Source organism: Neovison vison, chromosome 5 (assembly GCF_020171115.1).
Source record: "Neovison vison isolate M4711 chromosome 5, ASM_NN_V1, whole genome shotgun sequence".
Classification (NCBI taxonomy): Eukaryota; Metazoa; Chordata; class Mammalia; order Carnivora; family Mustelidae; genus Neogale; species Neogale vison.
Window position 1 is genome coordinate 101487486 of NC_058095.1, and position 25214 is coordinate 101512699.

The 25214-nt window shown below is 37.3% G+C and overlaps 1 non-coding gene across 1 annotated transcript; it reads left to right on the plus strand.

Moving 5' to 3' along the window:
• Window positions 1–21851: 21851 nt before the first annotated feature.
• On the plus strand, window positions 21852–21986 carry LOC122908131. The gene has a single exon (XR_006384910.1). It is a non-coding gene; the product is annotated as a small nucleolar RNA SNORA52 (small nucleolar RNA).
• The last annotated feature ends 3228 nt before the right edge of the window (window positions 21987–25214 follow it).

Consider the following 25214-nt stretch of genomic DNA (forward strand, 5'->3'; position numbering starts at 1 on the left):
TTTCAAGTTCACTTGAAGAAATAATATCTAGAAACTCTCCAAATATTGCAATACCCTCCCCAAACAACACAAAACAAAACAAAATAAAAACTACAAATTCAAGAATCTGAGCAAATCCCAAATGGGATAAACCCCCCAAATTCTGTAAATATCTATAGAGTATATATGCCAAACTGTCTAAGGTGTTAGGATGGATAAAGTAAGACCACTGCCATGCAATGGTAATTTCTAGTGTTAGATATATAGACATGGAAACATAGTTTTAATCAGTGTGATAGTGTTGCAGCGTTCTTATCTCACAAAGTCAAAGAATGAATCTCAGTGACACAAATAGTGAAATGAAGTGAAAGTTTATTAAGTGACAGTGAGGGAAGAAAAGGACAGAAAAAAAAAAAAAAACCTCTCTAGAGTGAGGAGGTTCCAAATGTGTTGCTCTGGTGGGCTTTTAATGGTCAGTCTTCCATAGGGAACTTGTAAATATCTTGTCAATAACATATAAGACAAAAGGGTGGATTTGTAACTTTCGGTAGAACATCCTATCTATATTTAGAACAAACAAAGCGGATTTATAGTCCCTTCTCTCTGTTTAATATCTCATCTATAGCATTTCTTCCTGTCTGAGATTTCTGTGAGCCTGGCCATGTAGCCCTCTACCTATCCCTACCTAACCTCACCTGTCCCTTACTCAGCAGTTGTAATGGTGAATGTTGGTGCACTTTGCCCAGGAGAGAAACCTAGAGGGAGAAACCTAGCATGCAATCATTCAAGCTGAGCCTCCAGGTACAAATGCATCCAAGAAAGGATCTTGGGTAAGGGGCATAAGAGGAACACACTGGCCCAAAGAAAAGCATGACCAAGGACAAAAAGACTTGGTACAATACAGTGTGACTATATTTTGATAATACTACACTGCAACTTGCGAGGTAGATGGGGGGAGATAAGACTTAAGAGTGATAGTGTGTGAGACACCGTTAGCATTTGGAAGATTCAAAATTAAGTACTGAAAGTTCCCTGTTCCCTTTGGGGAATTTGGTAAGGTGCTAGTAACCTGCTATTGTGTTATTTGAAGAGCAGAAAAGGACTAATGTTCTGCAAAGCATTTTTCTGACTAATTTGATATGGTCATGGCAATCAAAGCTTTTGACTAAGGCATTAAATGCCCTTGCCAGTCTCCTTAAGTTTTTTATGCAAATGGTAAAATAAGAATTCACCATCTGTCGTTAATATTAGGGTGCTATTTTTATCTTCTTTCTTATCATCTGTAATGTGTAAACATCCTATGATAGCATCACAAAAACAAGCTCTGTTGTATGAAAATCACGGTATTGGGGTAATGTAGGGGCATCTATGTAGAAATTGATGTTGATGAGGAAGTTCTGGGAGAAAAAGACACATAAGTCAAAATATATAGGTTTATATGGATTTGCTTAAATGTGGGTTAAATAGATCAGTGCAAGTAAATAAATTAGCACTGAGTTTAATTTATGAAGCCTGAAAAATAAACTCTTTGAAGAGATGCAATAATGAATAGTCTGTTCCTTTTCTTTCAACAGTTCCATCTTATTCCAAACCACCAGATCTGGTCTCTGCTGATGAGCCTAGCAAATCTTCATGTGTCTGCACTTTGCTCTTTTCCAGACTCCTAAGGAACAAATTAATAATGTAGCTAAAACCAAATCATCAAGTAGCATTCATTGCTGGACATCTATTTTACATGACCTTGGATGGAACCCGATCTCTTAGTGCAGGAGACACTAATAGTTAAATCTGCAGACACAAGCCTCCAAGCACACAAGCTAAAATTCAATTAAATCAGCATTTTGAGCTCCAGTTGTAACATTTAAGTTACTGCTGTACATCTGGTGTCTGCCCAGCAAGCTCAAACAAAAAGAAATCACAGCTGATGTTACTGGTATTGGATCAAGCAAATACTCTATTGGTTTAGGGAAAAAAATAAATTAAACAGCGAGGCCTTGAAATATTGGACTCAAGTTAAACATGGACAGTGGGGTAGAAAGAAATTTTCTCATTTCTGGAAAGAAAAATTAACAAAAAGAAAGTAAATGAAAATGGAAGAAATACACAGGCAACATATATGAATATCTAGTACTTCATTGAGGGAGAAATTATGAAGAATATTTGTCTGATTTATACTTCAACAAGAAAGAAAACTGATGGCATTTTAAAAAGTTTAATGGAAGATCCCCACGTCTATTCATGGTCCTGTGTATGAAAATGGCTATAAATTTCTTCCACAAATTTTTATTGAGAACTCAATTTTATAACAGACACTATTCTAGCACTAGAGTCACATATCCATAAGGTCCTGGTTTTCACTCAACTTACTTTCTTATGGAGATGGACAGAAATATGTAAGTAAACAGACTTAAAATTCTTTTAAAAATTGAAAGTGTTATGAAGAAAATGGGAGGTTTCTGAGGTGGGCAGAAGACTACTTCATTTATATGTTTTTGTAATGAAAGATCCCCCCCCGGGTTTCAAGCACCCCGGAATGGACCTCTCCTCAGGAGGAGATCCCAGGACCCAGAAACCGAGCCGAGGCCACAGATCAGATGCAAACAGCACGAGGTTTATTGAGTAGTCACAGCTACCTGCGGGCGATCAAGTCTTAGGAGGACTCACGCGCCAGCCCTTTGTTCAGGGCCTTTTTATGGGGTTTCGGGAAGCGGAAGCATTCGTACAGAAGCAGAAGCATAGTTACAAGGTTCTCATTGGCTGGTTTGAATGTAAAGGCATACTTGGCGCGCGGGGGAAGGGGGATACAAGGTCTTCATTACTCAGCAGAGAAGCATCCTGCCTATGTGACTAGGCGAACGTGGCTAGGAGGCTGGTCTCCCAGCATATCTTTAAGCAAGTTTACTTATCACTTTTGCAACATGCTGTTGCCTTTTTTTAGCCATAGGGCCGTTAAAACAAAGGAGGGTTGTTTAAGCAAGGGGAAGGGGGAAGAGGTCCTTTCAGTAAAAAATGTTCTTATTTATTTGAGAGAGAGAAAGAGAGAGAGAGAGAGAGCGCAAGGTGTGCAAGCGAGGGAAGGTTGTGAGGGAGAGGGGAGAATCTCAAACAGATCATCCCATATCATGACCCTGAGATCATGATCTGAGCTGAACCAAGAGACTCGTAACCAGTTGAGTCACCCAGGCACCTCAGAAGACTACTTTAGATAACACACTGTAGAAGACCTTTCTAAGGAGCTGAATTTGAACTTTTATAATGAGTAGGGAATAAGCATTTCACTCCAGGAAGAAGAATGGAAATAAATGTCCTGAACCAGGAAAAATCTTGGAATACTTGAAATATGAAAAGAAGGGCAGTGCACCTGGAACACAAACATGAGAACGAGAAAAGTAGGAGATAAAGTGGAAAGCATATGCAGGGAGAATCCCATTCTGGGTTGTCATTTTTTATTACCTATAATTCAACATGGAAATGTAAGATAATAGTTTATGCCACAGTTAATTAAAAAAGAGGAAGATGACTAGGTCAGCTCTTGGCTGGACTTCAGATTAAAGAAAATTTCTGGAATTAACAGTGATTTTCTGAGGCAGTGATTAGCATCAAAAGCAGCTGTCAGGATAACAACAGGACGTTTTTGATGGAATAATCTACTTTTCTTTATTTTTTCCTGAGATGTCTCTAAAATGTGTTTGGAATGAGGAGCAAGGACATTTCTCTGCTTATGAAGCATTTAGCATCTCAGAATCTATGCTAACATTTTGTGGGTAACAAGAATGTTTATTTGTAAACAATGTTTTTTGTAAACATTGTAAAAATAATTCTCATAGGCTACTGCAGTTGCTTCATGTGATTCCTGGTTCCTATTAACTGTCATATTCTATAATCCTTTGAAACCTGAATCTGGCGGTAGCAGGATCTAGGCAAGAAACAATTACAACCTGGGATATACCTAGAATCAATTAAGACTCCAGATTTTGCAAATAAAATTTCTTAACAACTTGGTAGAACAGAACAACAAGATAATGCATGACAAGCAGAAGGAAGGTCTTGAGAGGTATTAAACTTCCAGAGACTTTGTGTTTAAGGAGAGCATACCTATTAATGGACTCTCAAATTTCAGGTCAGAATTCCAACATCGAGAAGAACTCAAAAGAGGCAGGACTAGTGGGGAAGGGATTTGGGGGCAATGCTGCAACAGAAGTGTGCATGACTGTTGATCCAAATGGGAACTTTTATTATAGTATAAACTATAATTGACTTAGAGAAAAAATGTATTTGAAAAGGGCTTTCAAAAATTTTCATATCATTTAGAAAGGTCATTCTTCTAAAAAGATAATATTTGACTGATTGTGAACCTGTCTTGATCATTTTTCTCATACAAGTGAAGAGAAATAAATACAGGGAATTTTATTTAGGTTGGTGATTGGCAAGTGATGTGACTGTGTTCTCTTGTTTTTGGAGATAGAAAAGGAGGAAAATGTTATATAGATGGGCTAAACCTCATAAAAATATAGCTTTAAAAAATTGGTACTATAAAATATGAACTAATGGCCAGGCTTTAGATAATATCACCTAACAAGAAGGAAAACAGACATGAAAATTCCCAACCATACAGCTCAAGAGAAGCATTTTGTGTTAGATGAATAGATAGATCTAAATATTGATAAATGACAGATAGAGAGAGAGAGATAGAGAGAGAGAGAGAAGTAGATAAATAAATCCAATATGGCCACACAAGGAAAGGTCTGATGAGCACAAATTTTTTTTTAAAATTGTATGAAATATAAAAGGAAAATTTTTATTAACTCCACAAAACCTACAGTGCTCAAAGGCACTTACTTAGTGGTCAATTTTAATTACACTAAAAGGGAGAAAAATTAAAATATATCACAAAAGACTATAAAGAAGGCTAAAGCCAAGAACCCATTTTGGTGAGTTGCTCAGACAGCAGAACAGATCAGAGAACACGTATCAGGTTGTATTCTATATTTTAGGCACAGTACTCGGCAGTTAGGCTTGGCAGGATTTGTAAAATCATAAAAATTGTTTCATTTGTATTTAAAGAAAAACAAAATAAGCATACAAACCAAGCTGTGATAATTTATTGCTCATACTAACTAGTATAAACTTATAAGAACAAAGAAGATGGAAGTACATAGTTACCGTTTTTTTCAACATTGTTCTTAAAGAAATTATCAGAACAATTCCATTATTTGGGAATTGAGAGATTTTTGGATAAATGATCATTTGGCAGATGATCCCTGATGCAAACATTTCCTCTTTATCTCTAAAGTACTCATGAAGATAGAAAGCATCAAAAACTGTGAAATCATTAAAAGAATCTTGAAAAAGTTTTCACAAGAAAGAAAGAGAAGAAAGAAAAAAACAAAAGAAAGAAAGGAAGAGAAAAAAGAAAAGAAAAAGGAGGGGAGGAATGGTATATAAGACTGAAAATTGACAGAAATGAAGCAAACTTCCCAGACCAAAATAATCTTTACAAAACAACCTTAGCTGTTATCCATTATCTATTCCAAAATGCTCACATATTCTAAAAATGTCAGATTTTTAGACATTTATATGCATGTCTTCTCTTCTGGACATTAAAAATTCTTGGGTTTTTTTTCTTTTTTTAAGATTTTATTTATTTATTTGACAGCTAGAGAGAGACAGCAAGAGCAGTGGGATTGGGAGAGGGAGAAGCAAGCTTCCGCAGTGCTTGATCCCAGGACCCTGGAATCATGACCTGAGCTGAAGGCAGACCCTTAACAACTGAGCTACCCAGGCACCCCAATTCTTAGCATTATTCTGTTGATTTAGAGAATGCTCTCTGGAATTCATCATTCCTGACATCTCATCACAGGGGAAATATTAGAGAATGTTATGATTGCTGTGGTGGGCTGAATAACAGCCTCCAAATATGACCCTGTCCTAATCCCTGGAACCTATGAATATTACCTTATATGGCAAAAGAGATGCTATAGCTGGGATTAAATGAAGGGTTTTGAGATAGGGAGATTATCCTGGTTTATCCGGGTAAGTCCAGTATAATCACAAGGATCTTTGTAAGACGGATGCATGAAGTCAGAGTAAGTAAGAGAAGACGGTGATGTGAGGGAAGGATCAGATTGGAATGATACACTTTGAAGATAGAAGAGGCCACAATCAAGGAATACAGGCATCCCCTAGAAGCTGAAAGAGCCAGGAAATGGATTCTCTCCTGGGAGCCTTCAGAAGGGTCCAGCCCTGCTGACACCCTGGCCCAGTGAGACTGATTTCAGACATCTGGCTACCAGTGCTATAGAATAGGTGGTGGTTTTTTGTTTGTTTGTTTGTTTGTTTGTTTTGTTTTGTTTTAAAATATTTTATTCACAAGTAGAGATCACAAGTAGGCAGAGAGGCAGGCGGGGGGTCTGTAGGGGGGAAGCAGGCTCCCCACTGAGCAAAAGGCCCAATGGAGGCTCCTTCCCAGGACCCTGAGATCATGACCTGAGCGGAGGCTTAACCCACTGAGCCACCCAGATGCCCCTACAGAAGACGTTTTTATGAATTTGTGTTGTCACTAAGTTTGTGGCAATAGTTACAGTAGCAGTAGAAAATTAATATAGTATAGTCCAGTGTTGTGAATGGATACATAGCATGGTGAAAACCTGAACAGTGGTTTTTTTCTGGGCTATGTAAAAATTCTTCAGGCCTTTTTGTATTTTTTCAAAAGTTCTTCAATGGACTTGTATTGCCTCAGGAATTAGAATAAATACAATGAAGCTAAACAAATAGTAGGCATATATAGGTTGAATTCGTGTTTTTTAATTTCCATGTAAAGTTTAGAATCGAAGGTAGTTGCAAGGGCAATCTTTCCTTCTAGGTTTCCACTGGTAAAAATGTTATTACTTCCATTTATTGGTTTGCTTATTATTTTTAAAATTTTCTCTGTATTAATAATTTTAGCAGCTATTCGTATGTTTAAATATGCTGCTACTGTTAATTCATGCAAGTTTTTTTTTAACTTTTTGCTTTTTGTTTTTGTTTGCAATTATCAATCCCTCCCCTTCGTCAGAACATGCTTTTTTTTTAATGTTATGATAGTCAACATACAGTACATCATTCATTTTTGATATAGTGTTCAGTGATTCATTATTTGCATATAACACCCAATACTCATTACAGCATGTGCCCTCCTTAATACCCATCACCTGACTAACACATCTCCTGATCCACCTCCCCTCTGAAACCCTCAGATTGTTTCCAGGAGTCCATAGTCTTTCCTGATTTGTCATGATTTCCCACTGATTTCTCCCCCTTCAGTTTTCCTTTCCTTCCTCTAATGTCCTCCGTACTATTCCTTATGTTCCACATATGAGTGAAACCATATGGTAATTGCCCTTCTCTGCCCGACTTACTTCACTTAACATAATTCTCTTCAGTTCCAACCAAGTCAGTGAAAATCATGAGTATTCATCCTTTCTGAAGGCTGAGTAATATTCTATTGTGTATATGGACCACAGCTTCTTTATCCACTCACCTGTTGAAGGGTATCTCAGCTCTTTCCATAGTTTGGCTCTTGTGGACATTGCTGCTATGAACACTGGGGTGCATGTGCCCCTTCTTTTCACTACATCTGTATCTCTGTGGTAAATTCCCAGTAGAGCAATAGCCTAAATGACAATTTTTTGTGTGTGTTTTTATTTTTCATTCTTGTAATTAGAAAAAAAAATGAAATCGGGTTTCTTGAGTAATTATTCCTGATCCATGTTTTCTCTCACTCAGATGAAAATTGAATAAAAAACCCCAAACTTCAAAAATTAATCTAATAGGGCATAATAAGTTCCAATTAAATGTCTTAGAAAATAATTCTTCTATGAGTTGCTCTTCTCTGGATATTATGACTATTGCTGAAATCCAGGATTAGTGTCTTGGTGTTTTATATAGAAAGTTACATCAGAGTAATTTGTTTTGGATTGAGATATGAAATTGTTTGTAACTGGAAAAGAAAGTTAAAAAGAATCATAAGAGCATTTGTTTTAAAAGCTTGAGAAATAAATCTGTATCCAAACAAAAATAAAAATGCTTTATATCATTCATTAGTCTACCTTTCTTCAACTCTGGATGGCTAAATTATTACTATTTTTTTTGGAATAGAATAGTTTAAGTACAAAAGTAAATGAAAATACTTCATTGAAAATTTCTCTTCATATTTCCTATTGCAACATGTCACTTAGTCTCATACTCCTGATTCCTTTATCCGCTCTATTTTTTAAATAGACTTATCATCTTCTAATAATACACAATATAATGCTTATTTACCATGATAAAACATAAGAATATTATGAATATATTGTCAAACAGTATGCTAGACTTAAACTCTATATTTATGTATTTTTGTTGACTGATACATCCCAAGTGTCTAGTATACAACAGAACCTCAATTAATATGATGGGAATAAATGAATGAGTATGTAATATCGAGAGCCAAATATTGCTATAGGCACTGGGAATAAAGCAATGAACAAAGGAGACAAAATCTTTCCTAGTGCAATTGAGATTCTAGGAACTGAGGTAAGCAGGGCCCCAAATAGTCCTCAACAACAAATGAAGTTTCTGATTTTTTTTTAATGGAAGTGGGGAAAAAATGGGATGATGATCTAATAACTGGCCCTTTGGGTGGCTGTGTTAGTTTTAAAATGCAGAGAAGAACTCACTGAGGTATTGATCTTTAAGCTGAGCTTTGAATGAGAAAAAAACAGAAGGTCTTAGAAGAGCATTTTGAACAGAAAGCACAGCAAGTTCAAAGGCCTTTGAGAAAGGCAAGGATAGCATGTATGAAATCATACTAGAAGACTTGGGATAAGGTATCGAGAAAGATGTGTGATTAAGCAGACACCAGAAAGATGAGATCAGGAGTGGGTGAGAGAAGCATTTCAGATTAAGAAATCAGCCTAAAAGAAAAAGAAACACGGTGTGTCTGGAACACAGAATTTTAAAGGCTATGGTCAGGAAATGAGACTGGGTCGTTAAGGAACGGCCAGATCCTGAAAACATTCTACTTCATGCGAAGGTCTGGACTTTATTCTGAGAACAGTCTGAAGATATTGAGGGATTTTAAGCAAGGTTAAAAAAAAAAATCATAAAATAGACTTTTGTTTCCACTCAGCACAACTAAAAAAGCTAGATATTATAGAAAACAAACTTAAGATTGTGAAATAAGCTTGCAGACCAGTTAGGAACTTCAGGGCCCAAAGAACAAATTGTAAATTCCCTGAGTTTACTTCTGCCTTATGTAATCTGGACGTGGAGCTGAAGAAGCTAACACTCTGAGAAGGCCAACAACCAAAGACAAAATTAGCCCAAACAAAAAGCCTGCTTCCTCTAACAGAAGGGCCAGGAAAGAGCTAGCCCAGCAAGACAGAAAACCTTTAGAAAACAATTCGTCTACTCAAGTCAAATACCACAGAAGAAAACTGGCTTCACTACCAACCCTGCCAGCAATGGCTAAGTGAGGAGCTGAGATTTCTACCCTAGCCACAAGGTAAAAAGCACTGCCATCCCCCGCTGTGGCAGAGCCAAAAGCATCAAGGCTTTCACGATCCAGAAGAGGTAGTGAGGGGAAAACTCCCAAGCCCCATTAGCAGCCTCAGTTCTCAAATTTTCTGGTTCTTTCCTAGGTTGGGAAGGGAAAATTTTCCCTCTGCTATTGTAGATTCTTCTACCTGGTCTAAGAATTAAATTGACAGGAGACAAATTAACAGGAGAAAATCAAGTTCAATTGCATACATACAGGAAATCCACACAGCTATGAGATACAAAGATAGTCAGGCAAAGAGGTACAAATGTCATCCTGAACCAAGAAGGGGGTAGGGGTCAGGGACTTCCAAGGCATGGGAAACAATGTACAGGAAGACGAAAAGGAGTAAATATTTGGTAAACCAATGTTGGTAGTGCCACACAGAAAAAATGTGATCTGTGGAAGACTTTCAGCAGACTCTGCCAATTTCCTCTCTGTCCACTGTACCTAGTTCATATAACCATGTAGTTACCTATGGTGATGGCTCTTTTCCTGCAGGTCCTCGATCTAAATCCTTTTGGGCAGTTAGGGGGTAGATCAAAGTTTTTTCCTGAATCTTTTAAGTCTTGATTGTTTATAGCTTAAAATAATCTGTAGGTCAAAGTGGCACATCTGGGGGTGACCTGCCTTTGGCTCCTAAACTGCAAAGTAACCGGTGCACAGTCCAAGCTGTATCTACTTTAACTCCACTGATTTCCTCAATATCAATTATCTTCCACAATAATCTGCACAGCTTTTGAGAGTATTCTTAGGTTTAAACTTTTCCATGTGCTGTTGCAAATGCAGTTATTTCCTTTGATAGCAGATTAGGAGCTACCTGGTTTATGGTCTGCTTCTCCTCCTCAGCAAAATCCGAGTGGGTCTCTGGAGCTGAGGGTTGGGACAACAGCAAGCTTCTTTTTGAATGACACCTCTACCCTAGGAGCTCAGTGTGGGGATGGGCAGTAGGCAGAGGTCCTGTGGGTTGACTCTGCTAGTGTCAAACCACCCCAAGCTGAGGTAATGGTAACTGGGGCCCAGGATTCTCAGTATGCTGTACCCAAGGCAGAGCCTCCCTTTCATGAATGTGGGTTGTGTGCAAGAAGGGACCCTCCAACTGGGGCTGCACAATGGATAGCAAGGGGCAGGATGAGGGTTCACTGAATTCCTTCTGCCCAAAAGATGACCCTCAGAATGGGTCATCAGTGATGATATTCAGTGATATGGTAGCTTATTGATGGGAAGTTAAAGGACAAGGTTAAAATATACAGTTGACCCTTGAACAACACAAGGGTTAGGGACAATAGAGCTTAGCTACTAATAGCCTGCTATTGACCAGCTATCCTTTCCTTTCCTTTCCTTTTCTTTCCTCTCCTTCCTTTCCTTTCCTTTCTCTCTCCCTTTCTTCCTCCCTCCTTCTCTTCCTTCCTTCCTTTCCCTCTTTCTTCCTTTCTTTTCCCTTTCCTTTCTCCCTCCCTCCCTCTCTTTCTTTCTTTCTCTTTCTCTTGACTTTGGTCACAGAGTTGAAGGGCTAAGAAGGTGAAAAAAAGTGCAAAGTGTCAGATCAGACCCTGTGAGTGCAGACTGACAAGCCCCTGGAACAAGGAGGAAGAGCCCAGCCTTGGTCCTAACAGATGAGTCTGGGACTCGCTAACTGTTCCCTAATCAGAATGTAAAAATAAGAAAAAATAAAAATAAAAATATAAAATTTTTAAACCTCTTGTCTTCCACTGTGTGTTTTTTTTTTTTTTTTCCTTTTGGCCAGACCAAATTACCTTTTAAAATAAAATATCAGTAGGCTCAGAACATTACCCCACAGGCCACATGTGGATGGCATGGGGAGAAAGCATACTGTATCAAAAGGACTAAGTCATTTCTAACTCAAAAGAGAGTTAAAGAGAAAGAGAAAGCTGGTTTGGAAATGCAGACCACCAACACTGAATAATTTCATCTGACTATAAATAGCACATTAACTGAGTAGGCAAATCTGCCAGGCAATGACTGAAAAATCTCTTCAGAGTGCTTGCTTTATCTCTTTTTTGGAAATATATTCTTTGCAGTGAATTAAATGAATTACTGGTAGCAAGGACATCACGCACAAATTAAAGAGAGTTCTTGCTTATTATATTTGTTTAGTAAAGAAAATCAAGTGGGAAAATGCAGATAACACATTTTTCTGTCCCATTGCACATCTACATCAAAAAAGTAGATAAGCCTCACATCTGATGTTCTTCTCCATAGAAAAAGCCTAAATAAATAGATAGGGTTTCAACGAAAACAATAACGTTCCTCTTATCTGAATGAGTTGTACTGAGAATAGTGGCTACTCTAAAATTGGCCAAATAGCAGAAAGTAAGAAAAAAAATGAATATTTTAATTTGCATATGGGGAAACCCTCAGGTTTTCATTCAGTCTTCTGAACTCTAGATTTAACATAAAAACTTGAAAACAACATTCCCTCTCATGGCTGCTTAGGAGTCAATGGACATTAGAATACGACTGGAACAAATATAATGAGGAGCATGATAGTCAACAGGCTAGGCTCTCATCTTCTATAATATTTGATTCCTGATGGTAACTATTTATTAAATATATGTCCTCCCGGACAGGTTCCAAGATCGCAAGACAGGGATTTAGTCTTATTCACTGATGAATCCTCAGTTTTAAAAACACTGCTCCAGGCGCCTGGGTGGCTCAGTTGGTTGGGCCACTGCCTTCAGCTCAGGTCATGATCCCGGAGTCCCAGGACTGAGTCCCACATCGGGCTCCCAGCTCTATGGGGAGTCCGCTTCTCTCTCTGACCTTTTCCCCTCTCATGCTTGCTCTCTCTCTCAAATAAACAAATAAAAAAATATAAAAACACTGCCCCCAAAATGTTAGCTATATAAATAAACAAATACTATTCTAAGATTTTTCTAATGAAGAAAACAATGTTTGGAGGATAAAGCCACATAGTGTCATCTTTCCCTTTCCAGAGGGAAGCAATATTATGGAAAGGCATGTGGGAGTCCAGATAGGACAGAATTCCAGTTTTGCAGCTTGGGGGCCAGTTATAAACTGAATGCTGTAGTCATTAGAGCTACTCACAAATATTCTGTTCTTGCGGGGGCGGGGGGTGGGGTGGCACAGAATATAGGAAGCTTGCACTTTCTCACTTCCTTTAAGGATGGGATTTTTTTCACTGATGAAATGTGAACAGAAGTGTCATGCTACTCTCCCGAGTGCCTATACACGATGCTTCGCATGACCCGCCATGAGTGTCCTGGTAGCGTGGTTCTTGTTGGAGCTTCCGTCAACCAACCTCCTGCTTCCCTGATTGACCAGGAAGAGAAGAGCTTCCCAACCCCTTACATATTTTTTAAAGTAATTGCCTGTGTTCAACTCTACAATCAAAATCACAATCATTTTCTCTTTTTTTTAATTAAAAATTAATGGAAAATCAGTTAAAACAGTACAGAAAAGACAGTACATGGCATGCTGAATGTATAAGACAAAGTCCACCTACAGAATTTCTCTGGATAACAGCCAGAGTGCTTAGTTGGCAATGGGGCTAGACTGTCAAAAAGAAACATGGACTGTCTGCAAATAGATCCATTTTATGTCCAGTTTCACAGCCTGTTTTGCATTTCCTTCCAAGCACTGTCACAAACCTTAAACTGCAGTGTATTAGTGAAGTTTCTAGAGAATATTTTATAGCTCATAAACATAAAATATATTTTTTAGATGAAACATGAGAATAAAAATGCCTGTAACATAACAAGATAAGATATCCTTGTAAAATAAGGTAAACCAAAACATTTAATATTCATTTTTTATCCCTAGGAAATTCTTCAAAGCTGAAAGACATAGAGATAAGTGTAATAGCCAATGAAAAACCCATTTAAACCTATTTAAAAGCCTATTTAAAAATACCTAAACTAGTAAATAATTTAAAGACTTGTTCTTCAACATGACTAACCCAATTATTAACACCTGATTTATTTGTATGTTTCAATAGCATTGAGAACAATTATTAGATTTATTATTATTATTAGATTTAGGTTCTTTAGGTTCTTTCTTTCATGTGCAGATGATCTGGAAGCAATGCATCTAGTCACTTCCTTTCTACTTTTTCTCTTTTCCCTAAACTAAATTCTAAAGAACTGTAATATCCATATACTCAGTAACAATAGTTACAATAACAATGCACACATACCTCCTAATACATGAAATTGGCAACAGTAATATCTCAAATTTATTTTGAACTCAAGTTCTATCAATTCATTATGTTCCATAGTAACCTGAGGAGGCAAGACCTATTGTTATTTTTGTTTTTTATAAGCAACTGGGTCACAAAGAGTGTCCTGAATGATGATGCTCTCAGAGCACCGTACACTTGCTCTGTCCCTTCGATTTTCCTTTCCTTTCCTGCTATGCCAGCTTCTCCTCACCTGTGCCACACACACAAAAAAAACCAATGAATTTAAGAGCCCAGAGTTTGGACTTAGCACACCTATGTTCACACTCTCCCAGGCATCCTGATTCCTAAAATCCTAGAAGTAACAAAACGATCACTGGAAATGGAAGAAAAGTTAATGTTCTGTGGTTTGTATAATTTAGCCCCTAGGAAATGACTGATGATTTTGTCACTTCAATGATCTGATATTCTATTCCACAGAAGGATAGAAGGTGAAAATAAGAAATGATGGGAGGTGTTCTTGGGTACTAGTACTCCGTCCACAGCGCCATGATTACTGAATATCTACCAGCAGAGAAAGAGAGAAGAAAGAAAAAAATCTGAAAGACTAATAGGAACACTGTTGCTTTTTTTTAAAATTTTTTATTTTTTATAAACATATATTTTTATCCCCAGGGGTACAGGTCTGTGAATCCCCAGGTTTACACACTTCACAGCACTCACCAAAGCACATACCCTCCCCAATGTCCATAACCCCACCCCCTTCTCCCAACCCCCCTCCCCCCAGCAACCCACAGTTTGTTTTGTAAGATTAAGAGTCACTTATGGTTTGTCTCCCTCCCAGTCCCATCTTGCTTTTTTAATGAGCTTTGCATATGTTATGACTCTTAACAAGGCTGTATTGTAAGATAATTTAATAGTTTCTTGATGATTCAAAATTATCACGATTATGAACTATTTTACTTATAAGACACTAAAGCCCTCAAAATCTGGCTGAAAGTGTTTGATTTTATACCAAATAAGTACATTCTAAAGTCTCTGTATTGTGAGAGAGTATAATAATAAGTAAAAGTCATAGAAAAATGGAATTTATTTTAGAAAAATTTTAATAAAAATAACTATTCTTTCAAAACAGACAAATATCAGGGCTTTAAAAATTATTCATTGGTTGTCTGGAAAATTTGCTTGGGATTAAGACTTCATTTGCCATTCAGGGAGCTGACTCCCTGCTCTGTCTGAGCATTTGAATGTTTAATGCAAGAAAAAAAATCAAGAATGTTGAATCAGGTTTTCAGCATGTATTGTGATCCATCTTGGTCAAGAGCCAATAGGGCTGTTATCATCTTCCAGTAGTTTGAGCATCATTATAGAGTTCCTACAAATAGATGGCTATTATTTTAATGCAATTCTAATTGTAGCATTTGCCATAATAAACTATGCAGGCTAAGAATACTGTCAACAAAACTGCTAATCAGATGATTAGTGTAACCACTGTATTTTAAGATTTTAAAAAGCTGTTCAGCTTAACAAACGTGTGGCTGCCATGATCTTTCTTTGCCAGTGGCAAGTTGTATTCACTGAAGTCAGTAACTAGTATGAAAGGAAGAGCTACACACATCTTTGCGCTTTAACTTTCGCTACAGCTGTGCTTTGTCTAAAGCTTATACAGTTACTGCAGCTGTTTCATGTGTCCTTCTCCTCGGTACCTGATGAATGTATTGGTACTTTGAACTAAATAAGATGCCCTACTTTCCTCTTCCACATTTCATAAGCAAGCCCTGAGAGCAACTGCCTGTTTTCTCTTTGTTCATGTTATTTCCTGACTTCTTGTTACACAAATTTGGCAAACACCATATTGAATTCATACTTTTCTGCATTAACCTTTCAATCTTGGCTATAAAACACATTTTGACTATGTATTATTTTGACTCATCCTACTTGTGATTCATCAAACAGTCATTATCTGTAGTTACAGGACACTTCATTTTTAGTTATCTGACATGGTGGAATATTCTCAAGAACTGGCCAGATCTGCTTTATTAATATACCTTCAGAGACACAAATCTGGACAAAATAGCACTGATTCAAAATTTTAAACATCCTGTGTGTGGTAGACACAATAGGAATAAAAATGAACTGTAATCCAACCTTTAGAAGTAAATTAGGCATTTTAAGAGAAACATTAATGAAATGAAAGAAATAATTTAATCTTTTGTTATATATTAAAACAGTGCTTTATTTAAGAAATTCTGGGATGGGAAAAATACATATCTGTGGAAATGTGAGTTTACAGTTCTATTTATATGCATTTACAAAATGGGCTATTTTAAAATCAGCTTTTTAAAAATATTTCTGAGCAAAACTAAAAATCATTCTTGGGTGCTGGATGACTCAGTTGGTTAAGCCACTGCCTTCATCTCAGGTCATGATCCCGAAGTCTTGGGATCGAGTCCCGCATCAGGGTCCCGGCTCCACGAGCAGTCTGCTTCTCCCAATCACCTTCTCTCCTCTCATGCTCCCTCTCTCAAATAAGTAAATAAAATCTTTAAAAAAAAAAGTATCATTCTCTGTACAATCAGTTGAATAGCTCTGAGTGTGCCCAACTCAGCATTTATTAATTAAAGTAAATGCCCTTCTTCAGGTGTAGTTGTTAGATAAAGAATGTCATGCCTTAAGTAAAACCTTACTGGGAAACCTATCCAGAGCTAGAATTTATCTAAACAGTTAACTGTAGGTCACAAATATTAAATATGTCTTCTTTGAATGCACATAAGCTATAGATTAAGAAAGTTCTCTATACAGTCAAAAAGTAAAGCCTGGGAAACATTCTAAAACCTAGAGGACCTCAAGGGGTAAAAATGAAAATCCAAGAGTAGACCTAAAAGGATGTGGTATACCGTGTCTCTCCTTGTTTTCTCTTCATAGAAATTCATGTCGGCCTCAACTGGGAGACACAGCACAGGCCCAATACCTTGTGCTTGACATTTGGCTTCAGAGCCAGTAAATACAATTGTCTTCCAACTTCTCTCGGTTCGCCTGACCTTAAATATCTCAACCATCCCTCTATAAAAAGTTACAAAAACAATCGTAAGGACAAAGAACACATCATAAAAAGGCATCTTGGATTTTTCCACTACTCTCCATCGCCACCGCTCTCCTAACATCAGCCGAAAAGTCTTCCTGTAACAGCACATCTACACAGTTATCTGTGGTGCAGATTAATGCCCACAGAGTTGACTCTGAGGTAGTGTAAGATCCTGAAGGGGTTTGGGATTTATCAAAGGTAGTACTACATTGTAACATATGCTGCACACCCTTCTCTTTTTAAATGCAGTTTCACACAGAACACCATTCTATTAAACAGATCAAAGCAGACAGTCCATGGGAGAATCACAGAAGTCACCTGTGAACACCTCAGAGGAACTATCGGGCTCCCAACAATGGGGAAGCCGTTGGACAGTGCAAAGGAGGTGATGGGGTGTAGCAATTGAGAGAACGGCCTCTGGGGCTCTCGATGGCCTGGATTTGAGGCTGAGTGCTGCCGTTTTCTATCTGTGTGAGGCCGAGTAAGTTCACTTGACTTCTCTAAATCTTGGCTTTCTCCTGTGCAATACAGAGTTAGAAGAATTAAATGAGTTTATGCAAGTGTTTAAAAAAAGCCTTCCTTCCTTCATTCATTTTAATGTCCTCTGAAATGAGCAGCATGAACAATAAAGTATCCTAGGACTAGATTTTATTGAGTAGGATTGTGTACTTTCTACCCAGATTTTATTGCTCTTAAGTCTATTATACGTTGGTTGACCTTATCCTAGAGAGATCAGTCACCACGGTGATTCCAGAATTTGCATGTTTTATATGTATTCTTGCGTGATGTTTTCCCAAGTGGGACATGCCATGTTATATTTGTCTTTAAAGATCAACAACCATTTTATTTTTATTTTTTAAAGATTTTATTTATTTATTTGACAGACAAAGATCACAAGTAGGCAGAGAGGCAGGCAGAGAGAGAGGAGGAAGCAAGCTCCCCGCCAAGCACAGAACCCGATGCAGGGCTCAATCCCAGGACCCTGAGACCATGACCTGAGTTGAAGGCAGAGGCTTTAACCCACTGAGCCACCCAGGCATCCCGTCAACAACCATTTAAAAATGACTATAAAAATAACTACTTCTAATTTAAGATCGGTTTCTCAATTAGCTCTTCCTTGACTTTCTTTACATATTAATTCAATTAACACCTAGGCTAATATAGAGTCTTACTATCTTAAAAAAAAAAAAAAGAGAGAGAGAGAGAGAGAAAGAGAGAGAAAAGAAAATTCCAAGGCATTTTGAATGGCCTCCAGCCATCATGCCATTTTTACACAGTCTGAAATAGAGATCAGCCAAGCAACAGGCCTTTTCAATGAAGCCTCTTTTCTGCTTCAGTAAATAGAGTCTGAATTAAACCATCACAAATCAAACAGGATTAAAATTTAGGAAGTGATCATGCTACTGGTTTTAATTAGGTTTTTGTTTTGTCTTCATGTGCGGTGTGTGTGATCGTTTGTGAGCCGTTTATTTAGACCTCACATGAAACCAGCCAGGTAGAATGGGGGAGAGGAAGGACAGAGATGCCCATCACACAGCGATGTCTGTTTGACATTAATAATTACGTGCTTCATGCTGGAAGTTGCACGTGCTCTTAGCTGACAACTTTGGCTACTTGGGGTCTGTCTCCGGCTTATGATGTAGATTTTTACTTTTGACATAAAAATACAGCCGATGGCAGGGGAGAAAGTTTCTGACATATGAAAGAGAAATAGGGCATTTAATAGCATTTATTTCTGGGGGAAATTACAAGAATTTGCATTGAATTGGAGAAAATGACTGCAAAACAGGGAACGCACACTGTGCTACAGAGAGCAAAAAGCACATTTAGTCCTCATACCCTCATTACCCACTGAGTTCAAACGGAACACAGCTCTTTCTCCAGAGCCACCTCCATGATTAGGGCTTTAAAGGATGGTGGCACAGCAAAATAAAAGCTGATTGGGAAAATTGCTAGTTGGTAGAATACACGTTTTAAGGTTTATTGCACATACTGAGCTTACATAATACCATCATTACCTGTGACTACATCTGCGTGTGTTTAGTTAGAAAAGGTCATTTAATTTCTGAATCTTCTAAAAAAAAAAAAAAAACACAAAAAGCCCACAAAAACTAGCTAAAAGAATAAGATGGATGAATTTCTGAAATAATGTCAATAGCTTTTGAAAGCTACATGCTTTCACTTCCTTTAATTTGTGCCTTCTTGGCTCAAAGCAACCATTTCCCATTTTGTTCTGCTTAAAAGGATATTTCATGTAGGAAATAAGTAAACACACAGAAAAACAAAATGCTGCAGAAAGACATTAACTTTTAAATGGTTATTTTATAAAATAATGGTTGTTTTTCTGATTACAAAAGTGATATATGCTCATTGTATAATATGTGGAAAAAAGAAGAGTAATCATAAGAAAATAAAAACAGCCATTAATCTACTGCTAATATTTTGAAGTAGATCCTTTTCTTCCTATATTTGTATGTTTCTGTGTGTTTGTGGAGAGGATATGAGAGTTAATATTTCTATATCCTTTTATTTTACTTAAATAATACAATTAAACTTTCCTACATCATATATATATATACATATATATATAATACATACATATATATTTAATTACTTATTTTATTTATGGACATATTATGATTTATTTCTTTCACTTTCAGTTTTTATTTTATAATCATAGGCATTTACATTGAATTTTTAAAACAAGATAGTGACTACTGACGCACACATTTCTTGTTCATAGTTTATTTCTCTAAGATAATCTCCTAAAACCGTCAATGCTCTGTCGTAGAAGATGAGATTGTATGAGTCTTTCAGGAACTTGACACCCCATTTCAGATATGTTGATCAGTTTATACTAGCACCAACAGTGTAAGTCACAAGTTTTAAACCATGTCAGCCAATTATTATTGTAAAATAAATATGTATTTCACATAGTGATATTTATTTGCCAATTTGAAATAGCAAATACCACCATTATCTTGTTTTAATTGGCACAGAATTTATATCCTAATCTTTATCTCTCAGAATAAGGTAACATGAAGAATGGAATGATCCCAGGCAGTCTTGCAGAGATCCCCATGGAGACTTTCTTGGCACAAGTAAGATCTTTAGTAACCACTACAGACCATGACATAAGGCTGCTGAACCAGAGGGACTGGGCATACAGTGGTGATGATGAATGCTTAAGCATGGTGGACCCCACCTGAATGTGCCTCTGTTCACACAAAAAATGCATTCTGAGAACTTGTAGAGATATTGCAGATCTCTTTTTTTTTCCCTAAGGTTTTAAAAAATTTATTTATTTGAAAGAGAGAGAGAGGAAGAGGGAGAAGCATGCTCCCCGCTGAGCAGGGAGCCCAACATGGGGCTCCATCCCAGGACCCTGGGATCATGATCTGAGCCAAAGGCAGACAGTTAACCAACTGAGCCACCCAGGCGCCCCTAGAGATTGCAGATTTCTTAGTCAAGATACATCTCAAGTATCTCCAAGTAGTGTCCAAAGGAAAGGAACTTACAAATTAATCCGTTAAAACATTTTTTAAGGAAATCTAGAGAAATAATCTTAATAACCTACACATAAATCATTTAATGTGAGCTCTACAAAAACATTATGACCAAACACTTTCAGGATGGTATTTTTATTAGTTCATTGTATAAGGAGGGAAACTTACATCTGTAAGTAACTTGCCCCATACCTCACAGCTACTTGGCACTGTGTTCTCTTTCTCTCTCTCACTGCACATGCGCACAAAATCCCACGTACGTCATATACAACACCTATACAGATGCATATACACTAATTCAAATATATGTATATATTTGAACTGAGTGTTCAATGATTCTAGATGTGTATGTGTGTGTTTGTGTACTATGTGTGTGTGTACATTTTATAAAAATTAGTATTTCAGAGTTTCAGGAAAATTTCAGTATTCATCACAGACTAGATAAGATAAAGTAGTTTTATTGCTTTTTGATTCTGTCCAATTTTTTAAGTTATCTGTGACTCACCCTCAAGATGAATTTTCTTGCCCATTATTAATTACAGAATAATATACCCAGATCTAAGAAGGTCTGTCCCATGTGTCCTTGCATGTGGAAGAGTATACCCAGCGTATATTTATGCCCACGGTCTGTCCAGTTCAGCCTCACTGTCAGACAATTCCATTTGCGTAATGAACTCTCTGAGATGTCTTTAAAGCTCCTGCCAGTAAAGATGAGGGCATAGCTGTCTAAGGATTATGGCTACATCCCCTTCAGTGAGCTCTCAGCTGCTGTCCGCGCCGAGCTGAATTTCTGACCCTTCCTTTGAGGGCTAACTGAGTGTTAGTGGTTTGCTAAGACTTCTTAAGTACCTGAGCTTTGGTTATCTCCCTCACATCTGGAAAAACGGGTGGCAGGAAGTCAAGCCAGGCTAAGTGAGTGAAAAAGCGGTCTCATATTAACAGGCAAGGAATTGAATTGCAATGTTGAATAAGTATTCATTCAGCATCCAATGCTAGATAAATTTGGAAAGCAAAAATTATTATAGATTGACTAAAAATTCCCTTTTTCATTTCAATTAGAACTCCCTTTGTTGTGTAAACTAATGACTCCAAAAGGCAGTAAGGTAGATACTGAGACAAATTCAAAGGTAAGTCAAATCCATTGTTTAAGAGATATTTTAAATTATAATCAAAGTTATGTGTGTGTGTGTATATATAGTATATAAACACATCTATATATGTTATAAATAAACGCAAACATATAGGGAGAGCTACAATGAAAAGTCACAACTTTTCTTCCTTAGAGGAACCTTCCTGACTATTTCTATTTTAGTACTCTTCATTGTGAACTCAATAACTCCAAGTTATGTATTTAAACTATTACTTATTGATTTATAATTCTTTAGCTCTATTTATTATTTGTTGTGAAAATATTCATACTATCACTTTCAGTCATCCCTCCTCCAATGTCTTTCTAAGTATAGTCTGCTGATTAGTACTTATAAATTTTAAGATAACAGGAATATTTGTTTATTGATTCAAGAACTTCAGGTAGTATCTTAATGTCCTCCTGCATGAGAAGAAATATGGTCCATCCCAAGCCTTGCCATTCGGCCTGTGGTCTGCCAGGTTTTCCCTGGGGACCAGACCATGCTAGAAGCCTCACCCACAGAAGTGAGCAAAGCTTCAGGAGGCTTGTGCTAGGGGAGCTTCTAGACCTCAGTGAGGTGGGTGTGATGGGAGGGAGAAGAGACGATATCCTTCTACTTCCATCTGCCTCTTCTTTCCTGACATACGTTGTGAAATACTATCATATTTTTTTTTTAATAATTTGTCAGTTTGCCTTGTAACTATCAATTGCTGTTGTTACTGGTTCTCCTTTGGCCTTCTGATTCTTTATTCACATTTCTCTGTAGGCCTTCACTAAGAAGGCCTTCACCTCGTCTTTAACCAAATACAACTTATTTATCCCTAATTTGGCAAAGTGTCCCAAACATTTTCCTTTTTGTGATTTCCATCACCTATTTTATTAAATTCTCGGTGTTTCTAGGAGAATTGAGGTGGTTCACAGTAATAGATAGATAATTCAAATATTTTGTTTATTTCTCTACTCTGCCACTTGCTAATTGTATGAATCTGGACAATTACTAAGCCTCTCTCAGACTCAATTTGCCTTTTCTATAAAATGCGTATCACCAACAACACCTCATAGCACCACATATGTGGTGGGGAGAACCTAATGAGACATTGAATGCGGAGCACTCAGCAGTTTCTTCTATATAACTGGTGCTGAAAAAGGTTAGAAAATTATATAGCAAATATGAAGAAAACACAAAGAGAGGAAATTACAATCATAATATCTCTAGCACCAAAGAGAAAAATAAGTTGAATATTTAAAAGCAAGCTGGAAACATCAAGGGCCCAAGTGAAATAGGCACTCCCAAATTAATGACATAGTATCTTTATGTGGTAAAAATAGAGTATTCATTAAATGAAGGGGTATTTTATAGATATGGATGGTAAATGTGTATCACTGGGTGAAAGTATTACCTTTGGTAAATGAGATCAGTCATTTGTAGATGTGAACTCAGTGGACTAAAAGACTAAATGAAATTTGTATTTGCTTCAATCTGAGCTATTTCTGGTCAGTTTATCTTTCATCTCCTGGGAACTCCTTAGGGAAACTCACACGGTATCTATAGGAGAAAGTAAGTCAAGAGTCCTCAAAATTTTGGCTGCATATTTCAGCAGTAAAAACTTTTGAGGACTTCTCTATTTTGGGATATGTATGTTTACTTGTGATTTTTTAAAATATGTAATACTAAATACTGTTCTAAAACTATACAACTTAAAAAGCCACAACATAGTAAAGTAATAAGTAAACATTATAATACAACCTCCTATATTCCAAAGCATTATTTTATAATGTGCTTCCATAATGGAAAAGGAAAAAAAAACATATTCTCAGAACAGAAAAATTATGAAGTGTTCGAAGAACCAAGCAGGTTGGTTCTGCATTGTTGATCTTCAAGTTGTATCCAATTCTGATGGTGGTACCTTGCATCACTGCACACAAGTTTGTTGGAATGAAATATGCTACAAGTAGAGGTAATTTTTTTCAAATCTATTTGATCCCTTGCCTAAAGTGGTACTGTTTGGATAATTAATTACATCAGGAGTTAAAAGACAATACAGTGAAAAACAATTGATCTCAATTGTGCTTTTGAAAATTTTCATGTCATGCACTTAAAGAGGTGGGAATATTTGTACAGCCTATAGGTGTAAGTGGTCAAGACTTCTTACAGTCAGAAGCAACTGGCCATAGGTCTCTCTCTAACCTTGACTCCTCAGGGGACCTGAAGGCTCACGTGCTAGACATACTTGGAACTGATCTCTGGTATACCAATGGAGAAGCTCTGCCTGGACCATGGATTGCTCCTGTAAGGAAGTGAATTCTCAGTTGTGTTTTTAAAGATGTGAGTCCAGAAAATGATTTTTAGTACTTTGATATCTTTTATGTATTATGCAATAGTACCTTCTTAGACTTGATTGTTCTTATATCTTGGTAATCCCCCTCTTCAGAATGGATGTACTCTAATAGAGTTTGACTCATGTACTCTTCCTGATACTATGTCCTCTCCAACTACTTTCCGTATGACCACCAGATTTGCTCTTAAGCATTAGTTTCATCAAGCCTCTTCTTCATTATTTCAAAACCTCAATGCTGTTCTATGTCTTGGTACACCAAATGCAAGAACTTAAGTCTGGCTTTTACTGCTCCTCATAGCATGGATCTCTCTCCATATGCAGTTTGGCTTCTCGGACTTTTCATGCATTCATGAAGGTACCTATCCCCTCATTTATGCACCACACATGTATCGAACGCCATATATGCACCTGTTTTGTTGGGCATTAGAGATTTATGAATTAATAAGACGTGCCTTTGATGAACTAGCAGGCAAGTACGGGAAAGTGGAAAAAGTATTATTATATACAGCATGATAAATGTTCTAGTACAGTTAAAAATAAAGGACAGCAGCAAGGAGTTATCTTGCATTGGCCATTGCTCTTGTGGAAATAAGGCCATATTACTGAGGGCATTCATGGTATTTTATTATTTAAGTGTTTTCCTGATCCTTAAAATGTTGCCAGTGGAAGGGTTTTATTTCAGAAATGAATCTTCTCTGATAGTTTGTTTACAGGAAAAATGTGGCAGACAGTGTGATGCAGAGCAACAAGCTTTAAAGAGTTGAATTTTAAAATGTGGTTAAATTAGAATGTGGTATAGAATAAATCATTTTACTGCTTTAGGTCTCAGTGGTTTCATTCATAAAATAAGGACTGGCTTCAGTAATCTCTAATGACTATTTCTGGATTACAATTTATGGTTGTACATTTGGCCACTATGGGGTCTGCCTTCCAGATGTCCAGATAAGGTAATCTGTTACCAGTTCCAGATAGATGGATTTGGAATCTGGGATCCTCAGGTAAGAGTAGTTCTTAAAAACCATGAGAGACTATGGACTCTGAAAAACAGTCTGAGGGGTTTGAAGTGGCGGGGGGGGGGTGGGAGGTTGGGGTACCAGGTGGTGGGTATTATAGAGGGCACAGCTTGCATGGAGCACTGGGTGTGGTGAAAAAATAATGAATACTGTTTTTCTGAAAATAAATAAATTGGGAAAAAAAAAAAACACACTTGGGCTGGGCTCCTTAACCTCATATATAAGGAAATCAGCTAGAGATGATAGGAATTGCAAAGTTTCACAGGCGTCCCTCCTTCTTCAGGTGTGGACCCAGGAGGTAATAGTCTGGAGCACAAGGGTAGCAGAGCAGGCTCTGAGGAGCAAGCCTCCTCTCAGATCCTGATGGTTTTCCTCAGGCTACTGGTCAGATGAAGAAGTGACACTCCTTGCCTGGGAAACTTTAAGAAAAGAGTGCTCAGCTGGAATT